The sequence below is a fragment of the Achroia grisella genome, unplaced genomic scaffold, assembly GCF_030625045.1.
Source record: "Achroia grisella isolate CSIRO2021 unplaced genomic scaffold, CSIRO_AGI_Agris_v1 utg540, whole genome shotgun sequence".
Lineage (NCBI taxonomy): Eukaryota > Metazoa > Arthropoda > Insecta > Lepidoptera > Pyralidae > Achroia > Achroia grisella.
In genome coordinates, this window is record NW_026712925.1 from 2,008,476 (window position 1) to 2,028,716 (window position 20,241).

General features: G+C 31.2%; 1 long non-coding RNA gene across 1 annotated transcript in view; it reads left to right on the forward strand.

Annotated features, from left to right (window-relative positions):
• The window catches only part of LOC131847630 (uncharacterized), a 50,242-nt gene extending 38,200 nt beyond the window's left edge, over window positions 1-12,042 (forward strand). Inside the window, exon 3 of the long non-coding RNA XR_009357724.1 lies at window positions 11,953-12,042. This is a non-coding gene — a long non-coding RNA (uncharacterized LOC131847630). The remainder of the gene's footprint in view (window positions 1-11,952) is intronic.
• Window positions 12,043-20,241: the final 8,199 nt, after the last annotated feature.

Sequence of the window (20,241 nt, forward strand, 5' to 3'; positions counted from 1 at the left end):
AATTACTACCGGTTCATTATAATATAACATAGTTGCAGTGTTCCACTCGTAAATAATAACATTAATAATAGTCACAATGGCGGAAAAATAAATACGTGTGCAATGACAATTGACACGGTTGGATTGCATGATATGTAGATGACGTCAGAGTTGCATCAGGGAAGCTGAGTGGGCGGCAGCACAATCTGCAGTCACTATTAAGAGTATTAAAGATAATAAGTGTCTAACCTTAGCAAGCATCCTACATCAATTGATAATGAATACTATCATAAAAGATATCCTATTCTAAGTTTACTGTATTACGTGAATTAATAATAAATAACATAGTTTTGAAACGGTCTAATGTCATCGTTTTTGGTATTGTACATTTATTTAGATACTTCTATTATTGCAAAAAAATATTAGTATTTTACAAAAGTTTTAATTTATACGAATATTATGATGGCATCAATTAACAACGACCAACTCTCCTGCGGATGGGGGGCATGCGCATAGACGGCGCGGGCGCAAGGCCACAACTATGACCTAATTGCGCTAGCGTTCACCTTTGTTTAACACTGCAGCACGCTAAACTGAACCGTAATGCATCTCGATAACTTGATAATTAACTAGAATCATGAACAATTTGAAAACAATAACGAAAGGGAACTTTGATTGATTGATACATCTATGTGATGGGATAATCTACCTATAGAGTCTTGTATAAAAAAATATAATATTAAAACTTCTTTTTCTCACTAACATGCACTTACTTAATATCCTAGATAATGTGCATTCACATTCAAAAGGCTACTAACACACGAATATTTTGTATATATGTATAACATTTAGCATTCTTATAGATAATTATTGAAACCTTGTTATTGACTGATAAAGATATTACATTGTTATTTATTGATTTATTAATTAATTTAGTTTAACCCTTGTGTAAATAATAATGATCTAATTAATATAATACTAACGTAATTAAGTATAATTAACCTATAAATCATTTCTATCACAAGGATATATAAGTAAAGGAAAAAAATTAAAAATAATAGAAAAGAGCGACTTTACTGATTACTACAATATCTCAATATAAATACAATTGGATCATTTACTAATACTTTTACACTATTTTTAAACAATAATCAAATAAATCATACCACAATATTAATTTCTGTAGTAAATTCACTTTACATGTTAACTTGAAATTTAATTTCAGTATAAGTCATTCGAAAAAATCTAGGTATTAATTATATAGTATCAGGCTGTTATTCAAAGAAACGAGACGGCAGAAATAATTTATTTATTGCAAACGTTTACCTTGATCTATGCCGTTGCTAGATGACGGTACAAGTACATACAACAATGTTTAAACACTGACAGATAAATATAAAGGTCGTGGAACAAAACATAATATTTTCATTATATACTAAAATCAATAATTCTTTAGTAGTGTCTGATGACCCACTTAATGCAAATACTTAAACGTTTATAGTACTGTGTATTAACACCATAAATTGACTTAATGTTAGGAATTGCATTGGATTTTAATTAATAACTAATAATCTGCGAAGCAGTATAACAAGAATACAATAACAACAATAATACAGTATTAGTATAAGAACAATACGTATTGCTTCGTAGCTTCACATAAAACTCTACCACTAATAGAATCGGCAAACTAAATATATGTTTATGTAATTTTTGTGAAGCTAAGTTGAAATTCTATATTTCGTTATCATCTGGATTATGCATTTCTATGGTATCATATAAAAATGTGAATTGAATTACAATCTGCCGTGGATCACAGTATTATTACAGTGTATCCATATTGTTGTTTTTAATTTCAGTCGACTGTTTTCATAAGGTGGGTCGCAAGGTTGTGTAAATTACTACAATAGTGATTTAGAAAGAAACTAGTAAACTTAAAATAGTAGTACAGAAATAGATGCATTATAGCTGTTCAGTATTTGCAACTAACAGAATAATTTTAAACCGCAGGTAGGTATATTATATTTTATTACCCAACATTATTCAAATGTGTCGCTTTCTCTCAGCACTTTCATTTGAAATACTTGTTTAAAAATCACACAAAGCTTTCGAATGACATCGTGGGAGATCTTAGCATAAATGGTATTAAGTTCAGTATCTTTCATGACAATCATAATATTTAATTTCAAATTTTAATATACAAAAAAATCCTTAGCCTGATCCAGAAAAATAAAAATACATGATTTCTAAAACAAAATATTCTCTGGTTCCTGGTGGTAGCTATTTATATTTTGGCAGTTTTCATTATTAAAGTGATATTCTGAGCATGGTTTTTGGAGTGAAAGTGAATATATTAAATATATTTCATAATTGGTAGAATCTCACAATCATTTCTTACTTGTAAATTATTTCCATTTTGGTAATTTATATAACTGTCACTCGCATCATGGTATAAAGTAAATAATACTCTTACGGACGTTTGCTTTGCGTCATTAATAACGTACGTAACATTCAATTCAAACATTAATGTTATTCAATGCAGTTTTCCATAGACATGATACGATATGTTATCGACTCGACCTCGTAGCCCATCAACATTCTGTCAATCAGATTTAACGACAACACACTTATTCATAGAATATCGATTAGCCTTTGCAATATTATTCATAGATGATCATATGCAGTCCATAAAACGTATTGCTACGTGCCACTCATTATTAACACTTGTATAATACTAACACAAAATGATAGTGAATGCACTAACAATGCTTTTATTTGCAAATATCCTATACTTGTATGAGCGAATTCTATGATAGATAGTATTAAATATAAATAGTGGAAAAACGGCAAAGACGTTCCGTGAACTGTGAAATAGACGGTCTAGTGATGCGCCACACATCGCCAATACTTTACGTACATCGATATCGACGTTTTGATACGCCCCGGAGTTCGTGCCAGGAGTGCGTTTACAAAGCACGCGACAAGTTTGCGTTATGGCAAAGTTGATACTGTAAATGCACTATCTGGTACGACACACCGGGGCGACATGCGACGTTCCTGACCTGCCACACCGAATACCGAAAGAATAGTTTTGTGAAATGAAACGAACAATAAGTGCTAATTCTGACACTATATTTGTCTCTATATATTGCCTACATATTTACTTATTTTTTAGTAGATATCCCCGTTATTCCGCTGTGTTTACATAATATGAGATATTTATATTTGATTCTACAAGTAATTGTACGATATAATACTTATTACAAATACGGTATTTTTTGAAATGAAAATCTCATATTATGTATAGAAATTGTTATTTTTAAATGTGCTTTATAATTTTTATTATTATACTTAAATCTACTTATTTAATACCGTACAGTTTTTTGTATCAGCTTTATTTTTGTTATCCGTATGTATATTATTGTAATTTAAGTATCTTTTTTATTATTTGAAAAATGTTTCTGTTTATTTTCTATATGTCGTGTTTTATTACAGCTGACCCTCTACACATTTATTTTGTTTTATTTTCAATTACTTTCTCTTTCTTTCCCACTTAACTGAAATTATACATTCAATATTCTTTGTTAAGCAGTAACTGTTGTCCATAGAAAAGAATAGTTAATTAGAAGCGAATACATTTCTAATGCAGAATAGGCCTGCGTACTACAAAGTGTGGTTAATTTATTACTTACACAAACCAAGACAATGATAATGGTAGGAAACAATTGTAGTAGCAGTTCCCTCATTTAGCCTTCGAATGTAATTACAGTTGCCTCTTGCCCCTCTTGTCATTGCAGTCTGTTGAGCGGGGATTTAGTAAATTAAAAGCACCTCAACTTGATGTCGACATTATGATCAATCCATAATATAGAGCCACGTGTTATATTAGTAGAATTAGTGGAAAAAATGTGCTTTAATTATTACATATTAGTTGTATCCAGAGGCTCTGTATACGACCTGTGTACCAAATATCATTCGAATCCGTCCAGCTATCTTGCGTGAAAGTGTAACAAACAATATGTTTCTCACAACACAATCCTCACAAATAATATTAGTAGGATTTCGGTAATACTTGAAAAAACGATAAAAATGATATATTTAATATAAATTAATATTGGCTAAAATTATGGGTTACCTTTTACAATGTAATATTCTCTAATCTGTAATAATAATATAACTATTTACTTTAACAAATTATTATTTTCAACTACATGACCAAATTGTTGATGTTAATGAAACAAATAGATTTACCAACGATGAGTAACCATAACTATTATTTAGTAAAAACTTCATCATAATATTTTAGAATATCTTCAGCATTAATAATAATAAATTAATTACATATTTAAATGGAGACGACGTTTTTAATGAACATTTTCACTGGTGCGAATATTGAACGAGTACGCTCTTTGACAACTGTCTGCTTTTACCACAATCCCACCTAAATAATAGGCGCGGTATAATTAGAGGCACGTTGAAATAACTACAAACAATGTTGTGTTCCAGTATTCATAGATCCACTATATTCGTGTGGCCTTGGAGATCGTACCGCGTTACTGGTACAGTCAAGCGGACCAAACTTCTAGATAATTTATCAAAATTATGTACACCTTTGTGTCACCGTAATTGCCTTGACATGATTATAATAATAGATCCACAGTTACGCACTCAAAACTATTATACACCAATCACGGTAGAAACTATCTGGGATGTTTTGTATCGAGTAAATAACATAAAAATTTGTTACGTCACTAATAAGAACTGGTAGAGATGAGTTTGAATGGAATTTAATTATCTATTACATAAACTGTTATCATGTTTAAATATTTATGCAGCAACTTTATTACATTTGAAGTACTTTGTCTTCAGGAATTTGATATAATTGGCATTTAATACACAAAAATATCATCTACTGATACCTAAAACTTTGCCCAAATTCTGTATATAAAACACTTGTATTCCTTTAATATTACAATTAACTCCCTAGCAATGGTGAAATGAATCAAATTAAATTGTGGATTTATAGATATTCTCTAGATTTTGTGACTTAAATGTCACGCACGCAATAGTTACTTGATAGTTTAACACGCCGAGCAAGTAATCACTACGTAATTCGACACTAATCTACACTTTCAATCAGGCTGTATACTAGTGTATACTTGTGCGTATCATAATAGCGTAAATATAGTTTTTATTCAGCGTGAACGACGAGTAAGCAGCTACTTGCAGTTTTCTTGAACGCTTTCAATACCAGGCATCAACGTGAATTACTGGCCCATATGACATCAAAATTTACAGTATCCAGCTATTATTTTGAATACCTTCAATCTGGAACGGGTTTGCGATTGAATTAATGTATGAAACAGAGGTAAAACTTTGATCAATGCAGATTACTTTTTATGATTATTTGGTTCTGCAGGTTAAAAGAAAATAGTAGGCAACTGCTGCTTAAAAGCAAACCACGGAAATTACAATACTGTGACTCGCGTAGTACTCATACGATTATACGTTGCCATTCTTTAGGACTAAATTAACTTAGTTTTGAATAAAAAAGATTAAAAATCTATATAAAAATAAAATCAGATAAAATTCACATACATTTCAAAGAAATGTTTTTTCACTTATTAGTACAGTTTTATTTTTTAATGACTCTATAATATTTAATTTCATTTGTTTCTTACTAGCAACGAATGCAACACATCCACAGAATCTAAAGAAACAAAATACAAATAAGAATAATAAATAGGATTTTAGGTTGTAATACAGTACTTTTAATTAATGCTTTAAAATACGCTTACAAATAAAATAAAATTATAAAAGTATATTATTTAAATTTAAGTATATTATCTAGTAATTCTAGTATTAGAGATAGAAACATAAATTTCAGATACAGTGCTTTCAAGAAAGCAGTACAACTAATTGATAAAAATTTTCACCACACAATAATAATATGCATATTACTATAGAGTTTACTAAATATATCAGTAGGTCAAGTGTGTAAGGCAACCGCACAACCTGTCCTGAAGAAGCCTTACTCAGATAAACAAACAGCCTTGCATTGTAATCTCATTTTCTTAATATGTTCACGCTTTTTATGTACAACTGTCAAGTCTGATGCAATTAGAAAAGAACTCAATTTAAAATCATAAATTTATTAACTGTCTTTTTGTTATTTTAATAAATATTATTTTGATTATTTTAATTTTTGTTTTCTTTTTTCACAAAGCAAGTTCCCATTCCTATTTATAATATTGTAATAGATCTGTGACGTTGACCCCGACGTCATTAATAATTCAATAAACGTAATCTCGACAACAACAACAGTCACTATCCTAATTATAATCGTTAATACGCAGCAATCAAAAGGATTGTTCCTTTTTTATTCTTTTAGAAATGGTTAACAAATTGATTATCCATCAAACGAAAATTTTCTTGCTGGTATTTGATCTGACATAAGTACCTAATACCACATACTATAAAGGAATCATTCAGGGTACACCGATTGGCAAGAGGTAAATAGATATCATTTATACATACTTGTATAATATGTCTAAGTGTAGATCAAATTAAAGAATTGAACGCATTCTTTGCTCAATTTACTCATTTTCTACTAAGTATTTACTACGTATTTGCTCATCATCTATTAACTGCTACGACGTGCTTACGGATGACTAATGGTAACCCCTCAATATACCACTTCTAAGAACTGAGGTGAATCTACATCCTATATCAGAGATTTTTAAACAGTGAATCTCACCTATCGGTATGTATATCATAGCCTATATAATTGTGGGGGAATAAATTAGCCAAAAAACAATATGAAGTTGGGTCAACAAGTCCATAGTAACAAATTTATCATACGAATAAGTTGATCTAACAATGTTAACACAATTAACCAACACCAAAAATCAGTCTCCTGTTTCCCCTCTTTTAAAAAGATTACATTATCTCACTGTTCAGGCAGGAATATACTGATCATATTACCATTCATTCTAAAATGCAAGAATATACTCATCGCCACATGAAATCATAAGTTAACTTAGTATAGCATGATTACAGGCTCAAAGGAGGTCGTCAAAAATATCTTTCTTCATTTACATCATACTCTTTATAATCACATTGCTAATTTATTCAAATATTACGAGTAGGTACAAAAATATATTCCATGTTCCATTTTCATTAATTTAGTACAAGCGTTAATTGAATAATTCTAAAACGCTTACGAAAACATAGTATATAGGTATTCTACGAAGTTATTGTTATTGTATGGATATAGTTCCATTAATACATTGTCATTTGGCAAACCACTATAAAAGCACTTCAGTAAACTTTACATTGTTGTTGCCAAATAATATTCAACCACCTACCTAGGGATGCTTGGCAACTATAATAATAAGGTTAAGCTCATGACGTATAGTGGGCTATTAATTAATCGACATACAAACAAACAGTATCCCTTAATTAACCAAATTAATGTGCGAGTCGAATTAATGAATACAAGCGGTTATAAAGAAAGGATGCTATAGCCGCTTAACATTAGGTAGGTACATGCATCTATGGTAATGTGTACTAAAATTATAAAATCGAATGTCTGTCTGACTGTTTGTTTCCTTTAAACGACTAAACGACTGATTTTAATGAAATTTAACGTGAAGATATACATATGACGAGGATAACTATTAAAGATGATGTTGAGGATGGATGATTTATGCAGACGATGTCACGGATAGCAGCTAAAAGATTAATAATCTTTATATAGTAAAAAGGAGGAAAAATAGTTCAAAAATAAAGTAGTACTAGTTTTACTTCGTATAGTATTTGTTATCATCAATTCATTATTCAATAGCGACAAACATATGCTTTCCGTTTCCTCAAAAAATTACAGATTCTTGTTAAGTATGTTATTCTTCTTTCTACACTGTATTTATGAATCCAGAGCCATAGGTATTAAAATAAACGGTATAAACAAATGTAATACTTATAATGGTAAATTTAATTAATCATGTAGTAGATGGTATTGTATTTGCTATTGCATAGCTTGATTACCATAAATAAATATATCTATCTACACGCGCATAAATTCGCGTTTTACCACAATTTTTTATATAAAATAATTATTTATGACATAGGTACAACTTAGGCATTAACTTTATTGATGTCAACACTAAGATTTTTCATTGGTATACTTTATGATACCTCACCTATTGCCTTAATTGCGTGGCTCGTACAAATGTAAAAAAAAAAAATTATTTATACCATTTTTAAAATACATTGATACTAATATATGGATAACTATATAATTCTGGGAAGAGATTGATATATGCTTCTATCTAGTGTTTTAGAGAAATGACAAGTGTATTTCCGATGTTATTAAAAAAATCAAATAAAGGATTCAGGCTGCAGTTATTAAATACTCGATTTTATTTATTACGTATTTAATTTACTCTCTATTTTCTACATGCTTTTATTATTTGACATTAAAATTTGTGATATAGGAACTGCTTTCCCTGCTGGAATAAACAAAACCAAGAAATTATTGTCACTCAATTTTATATAGAGACTAATAAAGATCACTAACTAACCAGGATAATTGAAATTATATATTTAATTTTGATTTATACAAAACCGGTACATATACGGTATGTACGTACGCTAAGCATAGCAGGGTCGCTCACCAATGATTAACTGTGGAAGCCTTTCTAATTATTGAAGTAATACGATATAAGGAATGCTTATAATAAATTATTTTTTTAACTCTTTTTATAAGATCAGGTACGCTCAGATATATATAAAATATAATAACTAAACTGACACGACTTTATATATGTCTCGTAATTACTTTAATTAATTTTGATCAGATTATCAATTCACATTTCGTTAATTTACACATACACTGTTAATTTTTGCTACATATTTTTGTCATATTACACTAACTTTTCGTATCTCAATCTCTACACATAATGAAAATATATCGTAGTTGACAGTTGATATATAGCCTCAGACTACCCTATATAGGACAAAAGTAGTAAAAGTATGTATGTTTTATATATATTTATAAATAAACAAAGATGTCAATATGAATCAAATCAATAACACGCCTCATACTTTGATAGAGTGAGAACTTTAGACTTTAGTAAGTAGATACTATAATCAATCTATGAATTGTATTACCTACTTGAAGGAGGAAACTGTACCAATAATAATTAGGTACACAGTTTGCATCAGGCCGTCAGAAGCTACAGATGATAATTAACAGAATTATAATGTGAATAGATATATAATTCATTCACTGAACTTATTATTACTTATAATTATTATACGAGTATAATGATCATTTCAGCCATTCATTAACTAATACGAAATATAGGTGTCCCCATTGTACTCGCAGGTTTTGACTCACTTGCTTTACTTTTTTTTATTTTTGCTTGCTTTATAAACTTAAACGAAATTATGGTTGGTTGAGTGATTTCATCCGACTATGAGCATCTACAATTTCAGTTTTGTTGCTGACCTTGGCGGAAGGAATATCCTTCCTTTTTAAATATCCTGTAAATTCAAAGTATCACTATAAGGATTGCACAGTGTCCACGGAAGGCAAAACAGTTTCGAGATAAATGCGTGAAGGACTGCCATGCATTCCGACAATCAAGAAGCAATAGTAATTTGTGATATTTTATCCAAAAGTAGAATACAGCAGCTGATATATATCCGTAAAATTGCTCAGCTTAATCTATTCTTAAAAGTACATAATGACTAGAGCATACACCTGGCAGTCCATGAATTTAAGGGAAAGAACGGATAATGGCTTACATATACGTATGTCTGCGATTCTATTATTCTATCTCTGTGAACATTTAGCAATGATAAATGATAGACTGTGCTTCGAGAATATGCTTGATTTCCTAATAGTTAGTGGCTGAAAGGGCTGGCGAATACTGCACTAGATAAACAAATCGTAGAAATACCCTTTTGTTATATCAAATGAGGTATGTCTTGAGAATGCGGAAATGGCAGAATCTACTCGTTATAAACAAATGCAACGCAAAACATGGTACTTCTGTATATATGGAAGTTCATAACAACAATAGTTACACGCGAGTTGCATTTTCATAGTCGTTTCCATAATTGAAGACCTCCCACGTTCATTTACTGTATAATAAAAAATTGTATATGGTTGTACAATTATTCTCTATTATTGTCACTAAATAGGAAGTATTTTTTTTATATATAATTACAATAGCCACCAAGGTGTTGGCCCACTTGATGGTAAATGGTAATCATCGCCTATATTCAGGAATAACCATTACTAACTTCATGTCGTCATGTACTTGATTATTTTCTTCAATCTAAGATATTCTGTGATTTTAGGAAATAATGACTTGGAACACAAACCAAGCTAATTTAGACCCAACTGTCAGACGGTGTTTTTTTTTTAAACAATGGTCTATTTGTTTGTTACGCTATGATTTCGAGATTTTTTTATTAGCCCTAAGGCCAGGATTGTATGTCAGTAGTTTTGTAGAATTTCGTTACTTGGTCTAAATGTTTTCTCTAAATCAACGTTATTTCAGATATTATGTAAGATTTACATGGATAGCAATGGCGACACATAAGAGATACTACGGGCGCCACATGATGACGTAATGTTATCGTCAGCTTCATCATGCATGGGTATTACCACTTACCACCAGATGGGCACCGGATGTCTCCATAAAAATATATTAATTAAGACAAATAAATTTCACTAAAGTGTAAAAAAACGCTTATAACCTACATGCCTAACTACTCAGGGACTCTACTCTTTGACTATAGGTACATATATACATAATTTAATAGCTTGGATTAGGCTTCGAATCCGCTTTTTTATTTGTGATTTGAATAAAACAAATTCAAAATGTTTAATGTAGGCTTATCACTTAAGTATTATATACAAATCGGTTATAACTTTTCTGAGATTAGCGCGTAGGTACAAACGCATAGACAAACAGATAATAATTCTAAATTAGTAGTATTTCTTATGTATTTCAATTCAATGGTGCATGTTAAAATCGAACTTTTTTTATTATATGTATTACGTAATATGTCATTTACGACTGATGGCGTCATTTGTCATTGTAACAATGTAAGTTATTACTATAGCGGTTGGCTAGAATTGTTACCTAGGTACTTTACATCAAATAAATTCCGCAAATTCAAATGTACAGAACCCGATGTATTCTATGTTAATGGATAGTTCTAAAAACTTAGACCTTCCAAGAAAGTGCCCATCAGTAATGGTAAAAAATTCTGTAGGTAGTATTTGTGCTATATTAATCAGTATATTATTAATGAACGTGAAAAAAGGCATTTTAAATATCTCCAATTGGAACTTCCATAACTTGATATTGATGGAATGTATATTTTAAAAAAGGTACCTATTTAAAACAGTATACTGTGAGAAACTATTAGCTATTGAGTAGGTGCAACTGGTGTGCACAGATCACTTCCCGTATTCAAAAAGGTATTATTAGCCTATATCTATTATCAGGCAAAGCAACTTGGTATACATAGTAGGTACATTGTTCAGTATTCTTACTGTCATTATTTCTTTGCCTAATTACTTTTTATATAGAAATAGAGAATATAGTAGTTAGTTTATATAGAATAGTATAGTCGTATATTTTATCCTATAACAATAAATTTGAAAAGAATCTAAATGTCCTATTTCACTTGTTTCACAGAAAGTCGACCTCTACTGTTTATTATATATATATACATTTCTCTATATAACTACGGTGTAGCGTCCACTAGCTATCAGTTTAACCACCACACAGACCAACTTAGGTACTATCGTGATAAATTCCTAATGAACTGGACACTGAACTATCTGGGCTGATTTATATATCTGTAGTGTAAAGCATTCGTGTACACTATTCCGTAACTATTAATTTAAAAAAAAATACTCGAAATACTTAACTGTGTATTTTTTACTTTCAGGTAGCCATGGATTTTTGATGTGGAGTAACCAAGTCAATGTTATGAAGAATAAAGATTCTAAGTATATTTAAATAATAAAACATATGCGACATGACTTTTATTGAATTCAATTAACCTATACACGTATAAAATCGAAGAAATATGATATGCAGCAGATACCGCCTGGGTCGCTTCTAATGGCCTGATGTGTGGCAAATCAAGGCTGATTTTAGGACAAACTATGCCCACGACTATACTGTCTCTGTTTTAATTTTAATGCGTGCAAGTCTTTAAACGCTTCAAATATTTAAAGTTTTATAGCAATCTACAGAGGTACTTCTACTGATTGTTCTTTTACGACCGTTTACTTATATGGCTGTCTGTCATATATAATACGTGCGCTGCCAGGTGTGGCACTCTTCAATTTAAACAATTAGGCAGTATCACAGCATGCCCGTAAGTTATCTATGTATAAGACATAGCTGTCGTGTCAATATTTAACTCTTATGAGAAGTGTCTCGAAATCAATGATCTTCTACATTTCCACCTGGAAACCATCATGATAAGTTCTTCTTGAATTTCTCATTATCGGCTAACTATCCTGACCTCATGCTTATCTTATCATCCTTCACTGGTGCCCCGCCAGCGTAAACCGTTAGCGCAGGCGGGTGCACTGTGCCATTATCATCCACAAAAAAATGATCTTCCACATAAACTATAATCAATCACATTGCATGTTAGAAATAAATATAATTAACGCATGTATAGACAATTGATAAGTTTTTTTTTTAATATAAGTATATATTTTCCTATTTGTCTCAGTAAAATAATCATACAGACAAATCATTAACTCAAATTAGTATTAGCAATGGAGCTCTAACAGGTTCCAGTTTCTTTTAAATGAATTAGAAGACCGAATGAGTATATAAAACCACACTAGAAATAAAAAATCCCTTATTGGTATTTACTAATATTATAAATGCTGAATTGTGTCCGTCTCTCTATCTGTCTGACTGTTTCTTGCCTTTTCACGACTAAATTGTTGAACAAATTTTAATGAAATTTAACATGTGTATTGATTGTAACATGAGTACAGCCAACGTCGCTAAATTATAATCTTAAAAAAAGATGACGATCACATTTAGTATAGATGTAGTATATCAAGAAAGAATATGCAGAAATGTTGAAGACGAAGAAGAAAGAAGACAATTGGGTAGACCGCGTTGGCAGTGTGGTTAGCTGGTTGTTTTTTTAAATACAACAGCCACTAACGCCACTGCCTCTGCGTGCGCCCGGGTTTCCACCGTCTACCACAGTTAACCAGCCAGTTTATGAATACCTACATCAACACGAAGGAAGAAGAATGAAAAAAGAAAAATGCTGTATTTCATATATCTTATAGAATATCGACCAACACATCGACCGTTGTATACCTGAATAATAGTATTTAACATAAGAGACAGTAACATTGTGGTACACCGCTATAATGTTATAATATAACTTGTGTAATTTAGGTTATTATTCAGATAGATTTCGTAAAAAAGTCCTCTGTGTATGTTCCTTAGTTTCCCCTATACTGTTTAGGTATTTTGTAACCTGTGTTTCGAAGACGTGAGATAAGGCAGGAAATTACAGGATAACGAGATCTTCATTGTTCTGTCCATGTATATAGGTGAAGGTTCCAACTCACCATCAAGTCGGCTGTCAGCTTGTTTGCAATTCCAATGACACAGGTGATGTTTTCTATAGAAACAACCGCATGGGGTTTTTAAGAAGGGTACTTTTTTAAAGATTCATGTTATTGCTGTAAAACAATTTTAGAAGCTAAGGTGGGGCATGGTTCTTGGATGTTTGGGAAACACGGTCTATCTAATATAGGGTGTACAAACTTGAATATAATTTAAAATATGTATAAATACCTTACGGTTCACTGCAGAATAAATTTAATCCAATAGCAGGTACAATTTGTGTCACGAGCATTAGAGTGACATAAAATTATGCATTGCCCACGTTCGATGCATTTAAATAGAACGTGTGCCAACTCTCGTATATAAATGTGCACGTGTAATAATAGGTATATGTATTATGTAGTGTGTACCTATAAATATTATTTTAATAATAAGTCAGTGATTTATTTTCAATGGAGTACGACGGTACCAGTAGTTATCTAAAAACTGTATACAAATTCGAATAGGTTCCATACATATTAAAAATTTCTTTAATTAAATAAGTCGATTACTTATTAAAAGAAGAATGTCAAATAGAATGTAATAATCAATCGTTGTTAAATGTATACGATTTATATGGTATTCTGTACCTAACGAACGTCGTGATTATACACAACATATAAAAAAAGATACCAATCTTTTTTTAACATCGATAAAAATATATGTCGATATAATAAATACTATCATATGAGAATGATAGTTATAAAAATATTATAGTTACAGTTATACGTAAAACATGTCTTATTGTTTTATACCGCATCGTGTTAAGTCCGCCAAACGTACTTTTACTTTTTATACTGTGTGCATTAAAGTTAGGTATATAAATAAATTAATTAAATATTTCAAAATTATTCTGTGTGTTTTATTACAATTTCTGTTACATTTAATGATTAGAGTTACCTATCCAAGAACTATGTATAGTTAAACAACGAATGCATGCGATTTGCGCTCTAGCACTATTTATCATCCTAGTAAAATAAACAAATTTCACACAGCTTTTCAATTGACGGGTTGCATGTGCAGCGCGTTTTATGTGGCGTTTTCAATACAATTTAGTGCTTAAATAAGCACTGTACGCCCTTGTACTCGTTGTGCAATGTGGCTTATATAAAAGCATATAAGGAGGCCACTAATCCAAAATAGAAAATCTTAAGATTGAAATATTATTTCATCACTTTGTACTTTCTCATACAAGAGTAAACAATTAAATATTAAAAAAAGAAAAACACTGCATAGAATACAGGAATAGTCGCAAAGGGAAGAATCTTTCTTCAAGAAATTGAACAAAGGTTATGTCAGCCAGTGTTAGCCAAATTAGAACTTCTGTCTTAGAATTACGGGTCTAAGTCAGTCAAGGTAGTTTTTCTTAGTGATAAACTACTGCTTGGATATTAATGGAACTTCCAAACTCGAAAATCAGAATAAAACAGGCTATATATTTCGATCCATAATATGCATAGTCGGCAAATATACCCATATGTTATCCCACACATTGAATCCGTGGTAAGAGATAAAACTCTTGGATTAATTCAGTTTGTAGGCGGTGTTTATGTAATATTGACGCAGGTCAAGGTTTTCCACAATACTGAACCAAATACAATTTATACATAAAATGTCCAGATCTAACAACCTATTACTTAAGGATAAAGTTTAGTACGTACGTACGTAGTAGTAGTCACACACTTAGCAGAGTTTGTAGACACTATGAGTACAAACAATTTTAATAGAAATACTTAAATACATTGTTTGTAAATATGTACATAATATACATAGAAAACACTTAAATCAACACACCTATACAATAGGTATAACTCATGAAAATATTTCATCAAATGTACAAGTATTTGATTTGAAGTGTATGATTCACATACGATGTTATACTCATAGTAGCTAATTCGTATGAAGACCTTACTTTTAGAGATTAGAACTAAGGCATGACGCCTTTGTACCCTATATTTTCACTGTATAAACCGGAATACAAGAGTGGAAGGTAGACAATAATGTCCGCTAATCGGATAGAAAATGGTAAGCGTTGTTTTGAACATGATGGCAGATTTCAACAGCACGCAGGCGTTATAGAATACATTGGTAGTTCAGTTCAAGTTCAGTAATAACTATCTACTTGTTCTAACGATGTAAAAGTAACTACAAAATAGTTTTACATCCTTACAAATTAACAATAACTAAGTGTAACTACAATTACTATCCAACTAACCAATGCAACTACAGCCACATTCAAGAAGTAATATAACAGCTGTACCTACTCATTACTTTGTACTCGGTACTATTTCCAACAGATCTATATCTTGCCCTTCAATTCTGTAGATAGACACAGGTTATATTGACCATACTGCTGAAATAGGGAAGGTAGAACTTCTATATCGTATTGGTATTTTATGGGAAAAATATTCTGCAATGTCACTAAGCACGTTAACGACCGTTGTAACGCACGTTAATACAGTTGACATTCTATGTCCACTATTATTGATTTGCTTGCCATTTGCTAGAATATTGTGAAATATTAATACTATAATAGGATTATTTATTCCTACGAGTTTTCAACGCTTTGAAAGGCTGTCACTGGTGATCGATGGAAAAAAACGTGTATTTTTGGATTGTAACTGCACAATTTCTATGACCTTGGCGGAATAGAAGAGAAATAATTTGTTGTTTACAGCGTTGCCACAATATTGACATTGTTTACCGACAAATAATACCTAAATTAATTAATAATCCTGTCATTCCATTCAAAGATAATAATTATCTTTAGGGTTATAGACAGTATTTTCTATAATTATAATTTATTACAGCGAACATTTTAACAGGTGCTTTGGTTATTCACAATTCTTTTGCCACGGTATTACCAAAACGAATAATATATATACCGGATATTGAATAGTTTCACATTTAACTGTGGCTGTGTCGACATAGTCGGTATGACTGGATTTTAGATACCTACCAATAAATATTTATTTACCACACAACTTGTTTTTACCGGGGAACTTTGATGGTATAAATAGGCACCAATTATGTTCTACTAGATACTGACCTTAGACGAACCTGTATTGATTTAAATCTATGCCTGAATTACATTGTAAACCATATATTTTCTTCTGTATACATCTACTTGCATAGTATTGTTATAATATTAAACTCAAATACCATAAATAATACCACACACAGCATAAAAAGTATGTTTTTTCCGCATCACATATTATTACCTATTGGCGATATTATTGTATAGCAGCAGAACCTTCTTCTATATCCATTCCGTCTATTCAGAGCAAAATTATTAACAAAAACCCTTTATATATCTGGTATTTTAAAAACCAATCAATATTGTATGTGCATTGACAATTACGTTACAATAAATCAGCTGATGTCATTGAACTGCGTGGAAACTTTTACTGAGCTACTGAACCATTCGTAATGATCGTAAAACATAGAAACACACGCAATGAATTATTCAAAACGTGCTAATACAAACATAAAGGCGCGTGAAAGTAAAAGTCGAACATAAGAGTCAAAATTTCTTCATGTTTATTTCATTTTTAACATCATCATGTTACACGCATTGGACATTAAACTGTGAACAATTTCAGGCATCCAAGAGGTAGCAGTTTTCTAACTTACTTCAATTAATACGAGCAACTTGTGTTGTTTATTTTGCGTTCCGCGATATGAACGGCACTGCATCGCAAGCTAGCGAGCGCAACCATTACAAATTAAACATCACCGACACCGCAATGTAAATAACACATTTTCACTCGTCAATTACACATTTTTGTTACATATATCACGTCTCGCGAACTGCTAAACACCGACACTAATATTTATAACCATCTCTATGAGCCTACTTTTTACACAGTCCAAACCATTTTCGCTTCTCCGCACTCATTGTCGGAATTGAGACGATAACAACAAATATAGTCTATGACTATAAATTAAAAAAAAATTGTTTCATGGAAAAGAGTGGGTAATCTCAATACTTACAAGATTACACCGCAATTGAGGGATTCGATACTGAAGCGTCTACAAACCTTTTTAACAATAAAGTTATAGTTATATCACAACCACACGATTCAGATAGATATCATAATTATTCCAACGACATTGGAAAATATTGTAAAATGTGAAGCAGTACTATATTTAGCTTTGCGTACCAAACTTCCAATTTGATACTTTAGGACCAATATAAATATAGGTACAATATTATAAAAAAATACAAACGACATTATAAATCACAAAACAGTTATTATTACTATTACATTAAAACTTTTGTTTCAAATATAGTAAACACTTCAGAATCGAATTTAATATATCGAACTTAATCAAATTGAAGATTTATCATTGTGTTAAAACTGGATTTTATTCCCAATTACTCATGAATTCTGTAATAACACATACAACACACATGTGTCGTTCACGAGACCTCAAACTATAATACAAGGGAGATGAACATGTTGCAGCGTCTCGGAGCTATATATCCAGAAAAATGTTTGAAGACATACGAGTAGAACTCGTATCTTAAGTGGTTCCTTAATATCAGAAACAAAATTTTAAAATTGCATTAATATAATTTGGTCATATCATTTGTAATTTTCAGTACTACTTCATTTCGGATGGTGATTAGTAGCTCCATTGCTATCAGTATACGACTTCAGGTTGACCTCTAGGAGATACCCATTGGAAAACACCGTTGTCAATTCCTGGTGTGGTGGGTAGGACATCTTATCACCTGCCACTGGTGCCCTGCGAGCTTAAACCGTTAGCGCTGGTGCATCTATTTCTGATTTCATTTATAAGCAAGGTATTCTCGTGATAAATATATGACGGCATTGACACACATACAATGGAACGTTAAGATTTTAAATACCCCAAGATATATACCATATCAGTAGAGTCACATTGCATGTGAGGTTACATTGCCCATGTCAATGAATAAGAAAGTGTAAGGCCGATGCTACATATTCAATAAATATTTTGATGTGTGATCCACGCCATATGGTGATATTTATTGAACGTATATAGTATTGATGCATCTCAATATGTATCGCACGCTATTTCAATGCCTATCATGCTAAAGATCACGATATTTAATTTACGTGTAGCTTTCGCTTAAAATCCGAGACGCTCCTCGCCGTATCTCCCTCGTCTATTCTAATAGTAACAATACAAATGATAATATACAATGACGATGTACTGATGATGCTTATCATCAAACGTGATCTGTACTCCGTATGTAACGACCTCTACAAATAATCTTAAACTAGAGTGCGATACTTACATTACGTTATTGTAATCTCCCTAAGCGCAGTCAATTCGAATCGATCTACAAAAGTACAAATAATAAATAACTAGCACAATAAAATACATACATATACATTAATTACAAATCTCCTAAAATCTATTGTATTTTGTGTATTGTTACAAAACGAAATTGCAGGTACTGCATATTGAGTTAAAGCGTATATTATCATTTACTGCGCATGCACGAGTAACATAACCCTTTCAGACCTGCGTTTTTTTTCTTTTATATTTTTTATTTTCATTCTAAATGTTGAAACCATCTTGCAGACAATCTTATTGACTCTTTTAAGAACTCACTATCATGTTAGTTTAGTTAGTTTAGGTTTAGTGCATAAAAACAGATTATCTAATGTTTCGTATCTTATGCCCGTATCGTTCAAGTCTGAAAGGGATAGCGGCTCTGTCTCTAATATTATTAATATTTACTTTTTAACATTTCAAATATTATTTTTGACATCTATGATAAATCGATAAGGTACATCTGTTCATTTAAGGCAAATATTTGACCATCCATGTATTTTATTTATAGAATTCTCTTATATTATTCTATTATTTACACAGAAACGGCTAGGACATAATTACTTAAATTTGGAATCTGTCTCTTTATAATTAAATAAATTATATGTTATCTGTGTCAAACATTGAAGAATTGGCGAGACTCATAATAATAAGTATTGTTAACAAAACTTTTTTAATTAAAGAAATAATGAAACAGGCGTAACGCCAAAAGATTGACGTTTGCAAAAAATGTTAATATAGTAAACACGTACACTTGTTTTCAACTGAAAAAATACCTTTTTCAGTTGATACCGTATGATATCGTAGATGTATCAACCCGAAACTCAGTTATATTAATATTGAAACTAATATCTATTCCAAAGGAACATAGCAGAAATACAAATTTGAATTCAAATTGTAGAGTATACCGTTTCGGCGACATGGAATGATGACCTCAGACTGATGCAAGGACTCAATGGGCGCTGATATCTCACAGAATCTTACTTCATGTCATAGTATAATATGGAAGACTTATATTCGGCAGACGATTAATAGCTTTTATGACTATGATGAGACTAGGTTCCGAGGGGAGAATTGTTCAGTTTCGAAAATCTCTGGGTTTCGAGTTGATTTTCCATTTGCGACAGCGGTATTTGTGGTATTATCAATATTCTGTATTATACACTACATATAAAAACTTCATTTTAGGATTATTTGATATGACCGCCTTATTATTATTACCTACATCATGGCGTTATCTCTAAATGTATGAAAA